The 16772-nt window shown below is 36.0% G+C and overlaps 1 pseudogene; it reads left to right on the forward strand.

Annotated features, from left to right (window-relative positions):
• The first annotated feature begins 565 nt into the window (after positions 1 to 565).
• Positions 566 to 14569, forward strand: LOC138313719 (cytochrome P450 3A8-like; annotated as a pseudogene).
• Positions 14570 to 16772: the final 2203 nt, after the last annotated feature.

A 16772-nucleotide genomic window follows, 5' to 3' on the forward strand; every position in this document is an offset into this window, starting at 1 on the left:
GAGCTCAGTTCAGACATTACTGTTGAAACCAGGAGAGAAGAAAATGTAGAGGCCACACTGGGATTCGCACCCGGGACCTCCGAACACTAGCCGAATGCTCTATACTACCGCTGAGCTACCTCACCGATGATCGACCCAGTCTAATCCCGCTACACTCCTCCCTCCTTTTCGAAGTCTTCGCCATCGAAGACATACGAGACCCTTACGCCACCATCGTGGATATTTTAAAAGTTTGGGCGTCAATTTTGTACCAGGAGAGGAGCAAATGTAGCAAACAAACTGAGATTCGAACCCAGGACCTCCGAACACTAGCCGAATGTTCTGCCGCTTACCTGGTCACCGATGATCGGCCCAGTCCAATCCCACTACATAAAGGGTAAGCAGGAGTAGAAACTACTTTATCACATTTAATGAATTAGTGGCAACAGTTTCGAGCTACCGTCATCACAAAGAGACAACATCGTAAGTCTCGATCCATAAATAGATTGTATTATAATATAATATAAAATTATTCATTGTTTATCGATTGAAAAAAAGTTGTACTATAAATTTATACTAATCACTTATGAAGGCCCGGATTCAAGGTGGTTTTAAAGTGGAAGTAAACGGAGTGCTCGGAGAAAACCCACGTGAGTCGGGGAGGGGTGACTCCCTGACCTTTTCACGTCCGCGCTGGGGACCGAACCCCGGGCGGACGGCGTAGGTGAAAAGTGTCTTAACCACTACACCACCAGATCAACAGACATTGACTGCATTAGAGTGCTGAGGTGTACATGTATCTACATGCATCAGTGACGCATGCATGCATTAAGGTATTTACGTCTACTTATTCCCCTACCTGAAATATTGATACACAAATAGAGCGTTTAAAATTATGCTTAGAAACTAGATTTTTTACATGCGTCAATTTTCTCGGTGTCCAATTGGTTTCACACAATTGATGGTATGAAATCTATACATATGGAGTGCACTGATGCAGCTTGTGCATTCATTCTCAAACGTATGAGAGAGCTGTCGTGCTAAAGAAGTAAAGTAATTAGGGCGAGACATCGAGGCCAACATCTCTTACGTCTACACCGTGTATCGTTCATTTACGGACATCGATTCATACCAAAACGAAGGTAGGTAACGAATATCTTTTGCTTTGATTTTTTTTTACGAATTTTAGTAAAATGATACTGATAGCAAAATGAATTTGCCAAAATCATGATGTTTAGTTATTGAGTCATGTGTATGAAAAAGTACCATGTACTATGAATCAGAAGTGATGATGTATAAACACATCCTCGATTACTCCAGGGCTTCCGATTACTTACGATCTCTACACCCTGGACTATCTCATAGTTAAACTGGAGGCAACAGAATAGAACAGGTAATTTAGTCATTTGATGTACATCAAAAGAGCCGTTAACGGTTACACTGTGGTTGACTGTGTGGCTTTGATGTTAGGCGTCGCTCTCTCTGTAGTCTTCAAAGGAAGTCTTTGCTAGCCTGTGATTGGTCAAATGTTTTCCGCTGAGCTGCCTTCAATTTCACTATGAGATAGTCCAGGGGATTGTAGAGATCGTAAGTGATTGGAAGCCCCTGGAGTATCGAGGATGATTGATTTAGAGTCCGTGTCAAGTTAAGATGGACATCGGTCCTACATCTCATTTTCAGAGCCCTGTCTCGCCTTCATCAGGTTTTGTTTGAATTTCTATTAGGATAATGTTACGTCACAGGAGCCACAACATGAACAATGCCATAGCACCAGTACGGAGAAGAAAGCATTTTAAAACAAACACAGCATCGCCCTTACTTGCATATACATGTAAGGCAAAAAATGAAATATGTTTTTTTTAGGATTACATTGGCAAAAAATAGGGTCGGTAGGTCGGAAGGATTTTTTAGTGTCTTTCACTCTAAAATAATGGTCGGAACTGGAGTCTGAGATCGAAATCCCGACTTTTCCAAAAAAAAAAAAAAAATCGTATAAAAAATGGGAAAAAAATAGGGTCGCGAAAAAAATTAGGGTCGGTCGAGTAACCCTAAACAGACATATTTTTTTGTTGGCCTAATGCAAAAGAGCAGACGACACATTGAATCTCACACACAGGACCTAAACAGACTGAGAGGGAAGAGAGAGCTTACACAGATTGTCCGATACCAAGAATACAATCTAAGTAAAATTCGATGTTCATTATCTACTCTGCGGAGTAGATAAGTAACATCGAATTTTAATTAGATTGCCAAGAATATGGAATATACGAGATGAAATAATTCAAAACCCTGGGCTAGAGGTCCAGCACTTTGACAATGGCTTGTCCCGATGTCTCGAAGTTTCAAATAGCCCAGTGGCGCAGGAAGATGAAACGTTATGGGGGGGGGGGGGGGGGGCCTTGCAAAGGTCCTCAACATTTTGTAAACCCCCCCCCTCCCCACAGGAGCAGGAGATACTTTAAGTTATTTTTCATATATCATTACATATATTCCTTGTACATATGTATAGACAGTGGCGTCGCTAACAGGGAATTAATGAATACGCAAGGGGGTCCGGGGGTAACCCCCCCCCCCTTCTCCCGGAAAAAATATTACGATTTAAAATGGCTGAGATAAATTTACGATGTATATTAATGAATTTGCGAGCGGCGAAGGCGGGAAATTTGATCTTTGGGGGGGTTTGGGCCCCCCCCCCGGGATGGATATTACATGTACGATTTAGAATGACTGAGATGAGTTTTACGATATATTTTTATGATTTTGCGAGAGCCTAAGACGCGAGATTTTGGTGTATGGGGGAGGGGTTCCGAGTGTCTCCCCCGGCCAAAAAAAAAAATACGATTTAGTATGTTGGTGAATTTGCGAGTGGCGAAGGGGCGAGATTTTGTTGTTTAGGGAGGCCGGGGGTCTCCTCCGGGAAAAATATTACGATATAGAATGGCTGAGATGAGTTTTACAATGTATTTTGATGATTTTAAAGCGTTCTGAGCACGGTAATGTTTCGATTTAAAGATGCTCCACCGCTGACAAATGGTATATTTTCACTATCAAAAAGAGGATCAAACGATATTTAAGACATATACACAAATTAATATTTTAAGAAACTTTTTTTGAAACAGTATTATAAACCCTTGATGGACATTTTTAGTCTAGGTCGTTTATTAAAATTCCATTATTAAAGGATTGAACATTACGTGCTTGAACGTTTAAGGAAACACGACGCGAAGCGGAAAATTTTCTAAAATGAAGTTCGAAAAATGTGCAGGAGGACGATTTTTTCTTTCAAATGTGTATTTTTAGAACATTTCGAACGGCGAAAATGGGGGGGGGGGGATTACCTAATTCGATTTGCCCTCTTCGACATCTAGAATATAGCACTCGATTTGTAACTCTTCTGCAATCTCTTCCATCTCTAAGGTAGTCTGAGCTGACATTTCTTCTTAGAAATGCGCAGATCGAGTTGAGCTCAGTTCAGACATTACTGTTGAAACCAGGAGAGAAGAAAATGTAGAGGCCACACTGGGATTCGCACCCGGGACCTCCGAACACTAGCCGAATGCTCTATACTACCGCTGAGCTACCTCACCGATGATCGACCCAGTCTAATCCCGCTACACTCCTCCCTCCTTTTCGAAGTCTTCGCCATCGAAGACATACGAGACCCTTACGCCACCATCGTGGATATTTTAAAAGTTTGGGCGTCAATTTTGTACCAGGAGAGGAGCAAATGTAGCAAACAAACTGAGATTCGAACCCAGGACCTCCGAACACTAGCCGAATGTTCTGCCGCTTACCTGGTCACCGATGATCGGCCCAGTCCAATCCCACTACATAAAGGTAAGCAGGAGTAGAAACTACTTTATCACATTTAATGAATTAGTGGCAACAGTTTCGAGCTACCGTCATCACAAAGAGACAACATCGTAAGTCTCGATCCATAAATAGATTGTATTATAATATAATATAAAATTATTCATTGTTTATCGATTGAAAAAAAAGTTGTACTATAATTTATACTAATCACTTATGAAGGCCCGGATTCAAGGTGGTTTTAAAGTGGAAGTAAACCGGAGTGCTCGGAGAAAACCCACGTGATCGGGGAGGGGTGACTCCCTGACCTTTTCACGTCCGCGCTGGGGACCGAACCCCGGGCGGACGGGTAGGTGAAAGGCGAGTGTCTTAACCACTACACCACCAGATCAACAGACATTGACTGCATTAGAGTGCTGAGGTGTACATGTATCATGACATGCATCAGTGACGTACTCATGCATGCATTAAGGTATATTACGTCTATATTATTCCCCTACCTGAAATATTAGATACACAGATAGAGCGTTTAAAATTATGCTCTAGAAACCTAGATTTTATCTACATGCGTACATGCGTCAGGATTTTCTCGGTGTCCAATTACGTTTCACACAATGGATGGTATGAAATCTATACAAATGGAGTGCACTGATGCAGCTTGTGCATTCATTCTGCGAAACAAGCGATATCACCGTATGGTAACGACACCGGAACTAGGTATCCCCATAGGTATTAAACTCGTCTGACAATACATGTCAGATTATATATTGACATGTAATGTCAGACGAGTTTAATACATATATATATGGATATCCCCTGAAGTGAGAGTGAGAAAATCAGAAATTGGAGCAGAGGTAAGATTGTCACTTTTATCTGCATTAGAGATGTTTTTGGATTATGACGTTTGGTACACGTACAATGATATATAAATGGTTTTCGAAAAGTGTCGCGAAAAAAAAAAAAAAAAAAAAAAACAACATACCACCACACCAAGGGAGGTACCGACGTAATTCGCCTGTCGTTGGAACAGATGCTGGAAAAGAACTTTCCATCGCCCATGAATACATAATTAAGTACTACATTACTCTATTATGATATCTAAGGGTAGATTCACACAAGAAAAATACTTCTCAGTCCATCTCATTTATGACAAATCGCAATGGTGTACGGCACATGGCGAAGAAGGTGTACGGCTCATAGCAAATGATTATCTCGGGAGGTGTACGGCACATAGTCACTTTATATGAAGGGAGTTGTACGGCTTATAGTTATTATATTTACTATTATATTGTATTATATATCTTATTTGTTATCTTTATGATAATATAAGCCGCACACCTCGTTTGCTATGAGCCGTACACCCGACAGTCAAAATATGGCAACGGTACGCCACCGAGATTTAACATTGCTCCCATAACAAAAATAGATGGGCTTAGAAGAATCTTTCTTGTGAATCTACCCTTATATATAATAGATTAATGTAGTACTAAATCATGTATTTATGGGCGATGGAAAGTTCTTTTCCAGCATCTGTTCTAACGAACTTCGGTACCTCCCTTGGTGTAGTGGCATGTTTACATCTGTCACAGTTCTCGAAAACCATTTGTATATTTGTGTGGCTGATATACTCGGAAACACGTGTACAAAACGTCAGTATCCAAAAACATCTCAAAACGCAGATAAAAGCGACAATCTAAGCTCTGTTCAAATCCTAATTTTCACACTCTCGCTTCAGGGAGTACCTATATCTAGTTCCTTTGTCGTTACCATACGGTGGATATATGCAAACAGATTTGTTGATTATTTAAAGATGCTCCACCGCTGACAAATGGTATTTTTTTTTCACTTTCAAAAACAGGGGCAGACGATTTAGTATTTTTCTTCAGTTACAAAAGTTACTTACTTTACACCATTAACACCATTGAAAGGTTTGAGCTTCTTATTTTACTTCAAGCTAAAGATATGAATAATAATTAATTGCATCCCGAAAAAAATTCCGTGGCACTATATCCTATATGGAATGAAGTACTGATTGCGGATGCACCAAAGGCGAAATAAATTATTTTATATTATTTTTTTTGTGTTAATTAGACATATATATACACGATTAAACACCAATTATTGTTCAAATTATGAATATCATTTATGCTCTGTCGGCGGTGGAGCATCTTTAACCATATTGTCTGGACGCAAGCTAACGATTTTAGTCCGAACAAAATAAACTTCTGCTATACAGTATATTTTGCCTAATTGTATGTTTATGATTTGATCCAACTTGGTGTGGAGCTCCCACCCTTTAGTTGTTTGAAATATCAGAGATGGCGTCCAAGGTGACCGCCGGAAATTGAAAAAAAATCAAATCAAATCAATAGTTCCTTCAGAAATCACATAAACACAACATCGAAGCTCTATTTATCTCATTTTAAAGCTTTCTATGATACAACTGGCAAACACGGAAGTAAAATTAGTATATACATTACAAAAAACCGAGATGGCGGACAAAATAACGTCAAATACTTATAACAAAAACGATTAAAAGTCATCCTTCTTTACAACGTACAAGTTCATGCAGGTTGAATGTCAAATACAAGGTTTAAGTAATATTAGGACGTGAATTTTCAATATATATTTTTTTGAAAATGGTGAATGTCTGATCTCGTACTTAAAGTAAATGGTAAAACGCGATAGCACACTGCTGTCTCATCTGATGTCATTGTAGGATTGACTAGAGACAGTGGTAACCATTGAGGTGCTGGGATTGGTGGATATCCCGACCTAGCTACAGTGACTGATACTATCTGTCGGGGCGGTCATAGCCTACGTCATGTACGTACTTCCAGCGTTACCTTATCTTATACATGTGCAATTTGATTTCTATTCTAAATATTAAAACTATTGAATATTAAATTACCTTTATTTGATGTCCAGCTACATGTCATGGAGCTATAACACCTTAAAGAAAATGGGAACTGATGGTCCACCACCGCTTCCTGTGGTGGGGAATTTAAGGACTCTGTTTAAAGAGGTAATTACTCTCAATTTTCCTCTTATTTGCCAGAATGAAAATTATGGCTACATTTTTCTTTTATCAAAATTGATAATCAATACAGAATATGATTTTTCTTCTATTTTTTAACATTGTTTAAACAAATTTATTTGCAATATAAACAAATTTATTTGCAGTATAAATCTATTATAAGAGGAATTTTATTCATCGGTATTTAAGAGTTTTAATTTAAAAAGTGGAAAATGACAAAAATTAAAATAATGATGATAATTAAAAAAAAATCCATATAAAACTAAAAATAGTTTGCCTTGTAAATTTAAGTGTTTATATTGTATTGATTTGATGTGAACTTTGTAGGGAGTTGTAAAGGCCGATCAGATCTTTTATAAAGAATATGGTAGAATATTTGGGTAAGTACAGTGGATACGTTATCTCTGATTACGAAATGTACATTGCCACACGGCGCAGACACATGCAATTGCTGATTTATATCTCAATTGCCTCCATTTAAGTTTTATGTGCCATAAAAGGGCGAAACGTTTGACATCCTATTGTTTCTTCATTTATATATTAAAAGTTTTGATGAATTCAGATGTGAAAATCATTCAACGGCACGGACAAACATTTATAGAGCTTTATAAGCTTTGCAGCAACACAGACGTTATGCAGCGCTGTATGGTTCTTGTGTATGTTTAGCAAGAGTTCCACTATACAAAAGAACAACCCCAAAACACGAATATACCGCAGTCTCCCAAAACACACCCGCACACGTTACACAAGGCATATTTGGGAGGCCGTCCTTACATGACCCTGGTTGTTGCTGTGACGAAATATTAATCAAACAAATAAAACAAAAACCAACATATCTATAATTACTGATATAGCAGACAATCTCGAAATGAACTACATACTTATTTATCTTGAGTAGTAACAAGAAAGAAGGATGATACAGAAATCATTAAGATAATTACTGAGACGGAAGTATTAATTTAATTAATTTTAAATTATACACACTGTAATTAATAGTTATGCTTTTATTCAATCCACAGACATTACATGCGAATATCATTGATGTCGAAATGTCAAATATGCTCACGCTCTTGTAAGACGACCATTGGAGAATTGTGAGGAGTGTCGTAACACCAGCCTTCAGTGCTAAGAAGTTAAGACTGGTAAAGAAGTTATAATGGAAATAAACTCTCGAGAACTATTGCTTAGTTTCTAACTTGTCCCAATTGCCTACGTGATTCTAAACAGTCATCTCGGTAACACCTTACATTTGTATGTATTTTAAAGATGATATAAACTCATTTAAATCTAAATGAATACATCAACTATCTCTTATTCTGAGTTTGGTATATATTATGCATCTTTTTAAAAGTTAGACACCATCCTCTGAATCTGTCCCAACATAAGTTTTTGCACTGGCAATATTACAATTTGTGAAATAGGTGATTGTGAATATCAGATACCTTGAATACCCATCCACGTTGTCCCACAATGTCTTGCGTATGGTTGTTATTCAGAAAACATGGCCACCAGTCCATCCTGACACAGATGTTAACCCGATTCATTTTAATCGCGACCAGGAGGTTGAGTGCTACATGTTGTAGAATGCCTTCATTAAATTTAAGGAATTCCTTATTATTGAATTCTCCGTATGAAAGCATTTAAAATTTTAAGGAATGCTCCTTAACATAAGAGTTTTTTCCTTAACTTCTGTAATGCTTTCCTATGGGCAATTTTAAGGTAAGGAATGTTCGTGAAACTGAGCCCCGAGACCCCTTGGTCTATTGTTTATCGCGATCCAGGAATGTCAGCTTACACGTGCTGCAAATAACCGACGCGCGATTTCCATTTCAAAACATATTCGCGGAGATAAAATTAAATGGAAATTCCTTTCAATATAATTGTGGAATGTATCCAATTCGCAGATAATATACTTCATCAAACAATAAGCGAAAATAAATCACCCGTCAAAGAAAGTGCGGTTACAGTATGTTGGTATGAAATAGCTTTTTATACTACATAAAAGTTTATGAAAACATATTTTGTTATTACTGTCAATTTAAACGAAAGCCAAGTAAGTACCTCTTAACCTATTGAATACGATATGTGTAAATATTACTAGATGACGCCGCTGATCAACTCTGCCGCTGATAGATTGATGGAAAACATCGAAAGTAAGATAGCTACGGACGAGGACATTGATATCCACAGGTAGGTTTTTATCTGTTTGTTTTAATGTTTCCCAAGGGTGTATGTTTCTCTAATATTTAAATATTCCGATATTATACTATTATGCTAATTTAGCATCCACGAAATTGGTTGGAAATGTTTTACAATTAGTTTGGTTAATAATAATCATTTAAAATTGTGCTTAAAATGTTAAATATTATATATATTACAAGTGTCAGTGCATCTTAGGGGGGGTGGCTACCGATATTATGTGATTCTACAATACATTATAATAGAAACTCATCCACAATACGTTTAGGAACAGTGCAATAAAAACATGTGAAACAATCAAATAACGCTTCTTAATATTTTCAAAGATATTTTTATTTAAATTTTATAAATTTCATCAAATTCAATCATTTATTCAAATGTATTCTATAATGCGTCCGGTATTGTTTCCGTACATATTACTATCAGCATTTACTCTTGACGTCATCGCCAGTACAGGTTTCGGACTAAAAGTGGACACACAGAAAAATCCAGATGACCCTTTCCTTAAGCATGCATTTACATTTCGCAATTCCAAAACCTTAACTTTCTTTATATTGTTTGGCAGTGAGTATAAATCTTCAAATATATATTGTTATAATTAGTAAAAACCTTCAGGTCCTTTAAAACACACAACAAAATAATCATTCTTAAAATGAGCTTTTGAGTTATTAGGATATTATCATGTCTTAAAAATATCTTTATTGTGTGGGAAAGTTCCCAAGCCTAGATTTCGGTAACTTAAGTTAACTGAAACTAGTACATTTTCTGCGTCTTTTGTCATAAAAATAAAGGGGCAACAAATTGTATATCACACTGTTTGATTGACATGGCATGCAATAGTAATTTTATGAACAAAATTGTGTTACTGTAAAATGTGCATACTTTTGAGAGCGTTATCTTCACAGTAGAGACTTTTATATAATATACGATGATGCGCGATTCCATAAGTAACAATATGTTTTCGTGAGTACTGCACTCATCAGAAAATAAATAAAATGACAACATTCAGCTCAGAATGGCAATTATTATACTTTTACACATATAATGTATTACTATAATACGTTATTTAGAATCATTGACCTTACAGTTCACCAAATAAAATCCTAAAGGACTATGTATGGTTTGGGCACTTTCTGGCCCGCAAATCCGTCAAGTTTTCAAAACTGTCATTTAGTATATAAATTGATGGATTTGACATATTTAGTGCATCCCTTATTTAATTTTGCAGCTTCAGTAGCCATGGTAAGCACTCGAAATATCCATTATTTATGAAAATGTGGAAATTTTAAGTGTTAAGTTTTTGTTTTAAAAACCATAGAGCGCATCCTGGAACAAACTTTATATTTCTCCTAAAGATGTATTGGCGGTGCATACATATTCTCAGTAAATATTATGGTAGTTCAAGGATGCGCTTTATAGTTTCATAGACAAAAACTTGGCCAAAATTGTTTTCATAATTTATGCATATTTTGGATGGTTATACCATTGCAACAACAGCTCCAAAAATAGAAAACAGTCATTATATTTGAATCAGGGATGTACTAAATATCTTAAATTCAACAAATTGATCACTGAATAATAGTTTTGAAAATTTAATGGATTTGGAGGCCCGACAAGGGACCAAACTATACATAGCCTATTGCCTGATTACAGTGCTCAGACCATTCCTGTCCCGGCTCCCTCTGTGTCTGGGGTTATCAGTCACAAGAGATGCCACAAAATTCTTCATCAAAGCAACCAAAGACGCTCTTGAAGAACGAAGATCAAATCCGGGGGTACAGATTCTTTAAAAATGTGTCTCGTAGAGAAAGATAAGGAAAACGAAGTTGTTTTACAGAAAAAAGAGAGTCATGTGTTGCAGATATTTTCCCATTGCTAGTGTCATAATATTTTCCTGTCAATTTCCGAAATCGGGGTATATTTACGGGCTTTTCACGGTTCATTGATTCCTAGAATTCTTTAGGAAAACGCGAATATAGCAAAATATCAACCTACGGCGAAATTGACCAGTATACAGTATTGAGTTACCTCAATGAAATTAATAAAAATGTATTTTTCAGTGTGCAAGTTTTTCTTTTCTGACTTTCATAATAGAGGTTGAAGTTAATTTTTTTCTCCACTGATCACATAATAAAGTTGTTTTAAAGGTATAAGCAGACTTTATGAATATCATGACATAGACAGGCGATTCAGAGGAGAAAACCACAAGCCAAACAGGTACATTTTCCTCCCCCACACGAAACGTGAACTCATGTGCGTCAGTGATTATGGGGAATCATTACACAAACTATACATGTATATACAGCGTATTATTTCAGCGTATTATTTCATGCGTTGATGTTTTTTTTTTGCATGAAATTAACATTGCTCCTTGAAATACAAAACAAATGAGTAAATCATTCATACTCTAACAGAAAATTTGAGATATAGTTAAACCAACTTCTAAAATGAATTTTGACCTGTGAAAAAACCTAAAAAACCTAACCAAGATATATTGATTTACATTGAAAATAGAATAGTATCGTTCAGTTCTTTCATTCTTCTAGAACTATTCAGGTGTATGTCAACGGCTGGATTGAGACTAAAACCGAGTGTTGAAAAAAGTGAAAAGTGATTTGGAAAAGATTCCTTCCACTGAGGATTGGAAAATTTGAGACAGATTAGATTTTCTAAACAGGAATTTCAACATCATATGATCAACAGGTATATATGGCTTTTTGGAACTCAGGGAGATAAAAAAATCGATCTTATTCGACCATGTTTGTTTATTGTGAAGTAAGTTAAGCTGACATTTTCGCCCATAGCTGGGTATGCAGTTCTGGTTTTTGTTTCGGTAGCCTATCGTATCATATGATCTTTGGTGGTATTGTAGTACTGACGGATTCTGAAATAGCATCACAAGCGGTATTGTTTTTCCTGGCTGGCTATGACACGACCGCAAGCACCATGACCTTTGTAATGTACCATCTTGTCATTTACCTGGAAATCTGTGACAAGGTCATACAAGAGATTGACGATAAACTTGGTGAGGTAAGTAGTTGAAGGTTTTACACACTGATACCGACTACAATGGTATGAACTATAGAACTGTTTCATAAACTGCACCTGAATGAAAAAATACAAGAATCCATCTTAAATGAAGCAAAACGAGATAATGACGTTTGAATTCGTGATGAAAGAAAGCTATTGATATTAGAAATATATTAGAAATATATTGTATCTTGATAACGTAAAATACTAACGCTATTTAGACTTCGATATGCTGAAATTATCATTTGTACTAATTTTCCTTCATAATAATATTTTGAACATTATCGATATTATGATTTAATAGACTGTCCCAAATTATGACAATGTGCACGAGCTGACCTACCTAGAGATGTGCATCAACGAGACAATGAGACTTTATCCAATCGGGTCAAGGTAAGTGAATGGTTTGAAGAAGAAATTTTAAATTAACCGTAAACATTAGTTCGCCAAATATCGTTATTCACTTTAGAGATATAAATATGAAGTTGAAATAAAAGTATCTCAAGTTCTTCTAAATGTGTTGATTTATACTATGTTTTATGCATAAATCGTCACAGACAGAGAATTAACTAAAAAAATAAGGTAAAGGAGACAGTTGTAGCTACTAGCTATACATTCAAGCATCCACAATATTCCATGGGTAACTATCATCGTCATATTATCCACCACTGGACTATGTTATAACAAACTCCAGGTTATGTGTGCGACAGGTATTTTGGTAATTTTAAAGAATCGAATAACGGTATAATGTATGGCTTTGGAGTTGGGTTCGCCCTCTGTACTATTTAAAGGAAATATCTGTACAGGCCTGTGATTGGTCCTGAAATGCTTTTATTTTATTTTTATTATGATATATTCCAGTATATTCCGACATTGTAATAGCAACCCCTGAAATGTCGAGGATGACTTTCAGGACTTTGGATTAATTGGACATTTCCTTGAATATTTGTTTTGAAATTTATTATGTAGATTTGACCGATTGGCTTCCCGAGACGTAGTCATTGGAAACATCAAAATACCCAAGGGTATGACTATCAATATTCCCGAAGGCGCTATACACAGGGACCCGGAATTCTGGCCGGAACCGGAGAAATTCATTCCGGAGAGGTAAGTATTCCATCTTATCAGAGATGGCTCCACTTTGACTCTGTAATTATTTACAAAAGAAGAAAATGAGTAGAAAATGGTTTCAAGTATAATTCAATTAGGGTATTTAATGTAATTGAACAATTTCCTTTCATTTCTATACGCACGCCGTGGAAACTTTGCCTTTCCGTATTTGGGTGGTAAAACAAGTCATATATAACAAATGGTTATTTAAAAATACAATGTATTGAGTAATTAAAAACTATATTAATTAATAATTATCTACCGGGATGATATAATTATGTGTGAAAATAAATAAAACAATTATTATTTGGATTAGTTTTGACATACGAAGAAAATCATTTATATGCTGAAATATACGAAATATATGCTGATTTTTCAGCAACTCAATTTCCATTTAAGGAGGACGAGTGATAAAATGTTTCGACATATTACCACAAGTCCTTCACCTCTGAGTTGCGAGTTCGAATCCCATGTGGTGCAGTTGTTAGGTACTGACCGCTGGTGGGTGTTTTTTCTCCGGGTACTTCGGCTTTCCTCCAGCAACAAACCTGACACGTCCTTACATGTTGCATGACCCTGGCTGTTAATAGGACGATAAACTAATAAAACTCGTTCTTATTTATAGATTGTGTATTGAACAATTGATTTTTAAGGTTCACGGCTAAGGCCAATGCCAAAATGGACCCTTTTGTTTTCCTTCCCTTTGGAGCAGGACCACGGAACTGTATTGGTTTGAGATTGGCTTTCCTAGAAATGAAAATGGCAATCGCCCGGATGTTACAGAATTTTAGACCTATTCAGAGTCCTTATACCAAAGTAAGTATTTTCATTATAAATATTATTTGCCTAGATTATATTCAATTTATTATTCTGTGGTTTAAGATTTATTACAAATTTTACAAACCTCAGAGTTATACGTTGGTACGATCTTTTAAATACAGTAAAACAGGAAATAACAGATGAAGTAACCCCATTCCATAGTATTTCAAAATTTTAACAGATTCACATTAACCGTTCAATTGCACTTTTGAGGTATATACCAAGATATAGCTCTGAAGTAATCTGCAAATGTTTGTTTTCCGGAATATATACTACAAAACCATAGAAGAACTCCGATTCTCGCTTTCTCTACAATAACGCGGGTTATATGCCGGTAATTGACTTATGAAATTAAATCTCAAGAAGTAGGTAACTACACTTGTAAATATTGCTGAACCTTAACCTTTCATTTTATATAGGTTCCTATAGAGATTGTCAAGTCTGGAAACCGCCCAAAAGGATTTGTGGCGAAATTCGAGAAAAGGAAGTGATGATATCTTACAGTGACCCTTTAGCCATGACATAGTTTTATCAATTACTTAGTTCGTTGACAACATAAACCTCCGATGGTCTATCCAATATTCTAAACGTTTAATCTTTACTGTATATACTAGTGTGCCGAACGTTGCAAAATTCAATAAGTAAAATAAAATGTGTAAAGAAAAAAATGTTATGTAATATATCGTTATATGTGTTCAATATGTTTTAATTTGTGTGTAAAAACAATGAATGTTTATGTAATTTTTTTAATATTTACATGTAAAAATAATTTTTTGTTCAATAATATCTTTGTGTGTGTGAAAAACATATTTTTGTGTAAAAATATATATTTATGTGTGATTTTCACACACAAACATAAAACAACATCACACACAAATATATATTTTTTACACACAAACCATTTTTTCACACACAAATATAAAAAAAATTACACACAAATATATTTTTCACACACACAAAGAAATTTTGTTCACACAAATATAAAACAAAATCACACACAAATATATATTTTTACACACAAACCATTTTTTTTCACACACAAATATAAAAAAAAATACACACAAATATTTTTTCACACACACAAATTAAAAATAATGAACACATATAACGATATATTACAAACACATTTTTTTCGCACAAATGTTTTTACTTATTGAATTTTGCAACGTTCTAAACGTTTAATCTTTACTGTATATACTAGTGTTCATAAATTCTAAAGAAATGTTCTTGTGTTTAGAAATGTTTGATGGTTATATTGAATAAAAATCACACAGTGTACATAACGGCTTATTATTATTCTAACGTCCCTATCAATAAAATTTCTTCACATCACTAACTGAATCAACTTTGCTAGCCAAGGGTATTTAGTTCGATTCTCTTCCTACTACCCTTGGCATATTTCACTTTGAACAGAACGAGTGTTACCGCAGTGCGCCACCTGCTGGGTCACCGCAGTTGCGCCCCTTCCATTTACGTAATTTAAGCAACCAATTAAAAAGCTCGTATCATTATTGCATGATTGAAAAAAAATGGCAGCCTCCTTTGAAATACTCATGTTGTTTGCGACAGATTCAAAATACCAAAATATTAACATGTATGTGCGTCATTTGTTTATCAGTAAGTTCGGACACCAGTTTTTGTGTTTCATGCTTAAAATCTGCAGTATTCAATTTTGTAACGAGATCGCAGTATATCTTTGAATTGTTTACTTTGTGAAACATAAATCACGCATATATTTACTTCCCTATCTGTTTGGAGAGCAACATATACAAGGCGTTCATTTAGCTGGTCTAAAACATCTAATTTATTAAATAGACAGTAACTTCGCTAGGAGTTGCTGTTGACATGCATGGCATGCCTGGTGCCTCAATATACAAATGTAGGTCACTATACTGTCGCTTCAGTTAAGTTTTGTTGACATATCAAAGCCGCGTTTTCATCGTTCGCCTGAACCTAGCCGCATCCAATCAGAATTTGAAAGCAAAAACACCTGTTCTAAAGTGAGATATGCCAAGGGTACCTTTGTATTTAGACAAAGGGAAGTAACTTTGATTCAGACAAAGGGAAGTAACTTTGATTCAGACAAAGGGAAATAACTTTGATACATCAGATTGCACATTCTTATACAAAATAATTTACATTCATTTAATTGTGATTGATTCCGTCAAGTGGACAAGGATTTCTCAGCCTAAGTGAAATACTTTGGCAAGTCAATCCGAGACTTGCGAAGGGTTTCCAGCCAAAATCTTTCACGAGGGTTGAACAATCTCTGTCCACTTGATAGTCTCGCATTCGCTATACTCTCGGCACTGAATGAGAGGTTGGTCCGGTTCGTATACCATTTTTGTGATTCCAAATCAAGGCTTACTGAAAATTCGGTAAAGCTTTTCATTGGCTGATAGAAGCACGTTTGTTTGAATAAATTAACGTCCTATTAATAACCACGGTGGGATTCTATATTGGAACCAAGACACCAAGCTACACACCCCACCCGGTAACATTACACTGACAACTGGTGAACCAGACGTCCCACTCCCTTAATGCCGAGCGCATAAAAAACTACCACTTTTATAGACTTTGGTGTGTCTCGGCCAGAGGACAGAACCCAAAGCCTACCTCACCCTCACAGCGGCGAGTGCTCATCAGAAGGCCAAAAGTGAGGTGTTGTCAACGGACACGTTAGGAAGAATAAAGCCAGTTAGGAAGAGGAGAAAAGATAATATCCAAACTTTAGTCGCCTTTTACGATGTCACGCAATAGAAGCAGCAGGTACAGTTCTAACGCCCTA

The sequence above is a fragment of the Argopecten irradians genome, chromosome 2, assembly GCF_041381155.1.
Source record: "Argopecten irradians isolate NY chromosome 2, Ai_NY, whole genome shotgun sequence".
Classification (NCBI taxonomy): domain Eukaryota; kingdom Metazoa; phylum Mollusca; class Bivalvia; order Pectinida; family Pectinidae; genus Argopecten; species Argopecten irradians.